Source organism: Euleptes europaea, chromosome 2 (assembly GCF_029931775.1).
Source record: "Euleptes europaea isolate rEulEur1 chromosome 2, rEulEur1.hap1, whole genome shotgun sequence".
NCBI classification, from domain to species: Eukaryota; Metazoa; Chordata; class Lepidosauria; order Squamata; family Sphaerodactylidae; genus Euleptes; species Euleptes europaea.
Window position 1 is genome coordinate 26081946 of NC_079313.1, and position 1594 is coordinate 26083539.

Here is a 1594-nt window from a genome sequence, read left to right on the forward strand (position 1 = left end):
TGAAGGCGAGATCGCGGCCCCACCGCCGACTATAGGAGCCACACCGCGGCCCCGCCCCCGGGCGCCGCCAGACCACGCCCCGAAACCTCCCGCAGCAGCAGGGAAGCCCCGCCCCACATTCGAGCCGGGCTGCGTAGCCTGGGCGCCGCGTGCTGTTCAGTGTGGATCAAGCCACGCCCCCTCCCCCCTCAATACGCCCGGCCCACAACGCAGCTGATCTCGGCGCTAATGAGGGGAGCGGAGAGCGTGGCGTGACCGTAGTCCGATGATGGGCAGGAGGCAAACGGGGCAGCTTAGCCAATAGGGTCGGGCGTGAGCGTTCGGGGGGCGGGCTGTTCCGTGTTCCAGGGCGGGGCGGTGAGGCCTTCTCATTGGCGGGGCATCGGCGACGTCACACATTTTACTACTGCCGCTGGAACGGCGGGAAAAAAAAGTGTGGCGAACTTCCGGGTTGGCCCACGTGGAATCCAGAAGGAGAAACCCAGTCAAGCTTGCAAGGGCAGAGGATGTCTACCTGTGAATGCCAACGAGGAACGGAGGCGTTGCCTTCATGAACTTCCTCCCAGAGCCTTTGGAAAGGAAATGTTGGAAAGAGGCAGGGGCATGCCATTGTAATTCTCAGCCCCAGAGGACTTCTGAAACATACGTGTGCGTTTTCTTTGTGTGCGTGCACGCAGCAGCTGCCTTGTTGTTGTTTAGAGTCGCATTGCACGACACTTCAAATGTCAATACCTTTATTGGCATACCATCAAGCAGTCGATCAAATAAAACCAACCCTCTAAACCAGTGGTTCCCAACTTTTTTTTGACCAGGGACCACTAGGACTTTTTTGTTCGGTGCAGGGACCCCAAGGTTCAAAATAAAAATTCAGAGAATTTGAAAATAAACTTTAATCATAACTGTTAGTTAAACATTAAACTTAGAATACTATTTGAATGTATTTTTATAATAGAAAACTTTTAATTGAAAATATTAATTTATTATGGGTTTGTAACTTTGTTTCGCGGACCTTAATTTAGTTCTCGCGGACCCCTGGGGGTCCATGGACCCCTGGTTGGGAATCAGTGCTCTAAACCCACGACACTTAGAAGCCTAGATGGATAATTCACAGTGGGTAGCCATGTTTGTCTGCAGTAGTAGAAAATGGCAAGAGTCCAGGAGCTCCTTCAAGACTAACAAAAAATATTTTCTGGCAGGGTATGAGCTTTCGTGAGCTGTGGCTCACGAAAGCTCATACCCTACCAGAAAATATTTTTGTTAGTCTTTAAGGTGCTACTGGACTGAAGCCTAGATGGAGTGAGAGAAAACTACCAGAGCTGGAAACTTGATAACAGTAGTGGTAATGCAGACGATATGAATTTTGGAGTGGCATAGTTGTTATTCCGGAACGGCACAACCCCTCCCCCTAGGGTGACCAGCCCGGGTCCCTCTTTGCTATCGGCGGGAGATTTTGGGGGGCTGAGCCTAAGGAGAGTGGGGTTTGGGAGGGAAGGGGTTTAAATGCCATAGAGTCCAATTGCCAAAGTGGCCATTTTCTCCAGGCGAGCTGATCTCTTATCGGCTGGAGATCTGTTGTAATAGCAGGAGATCTTCT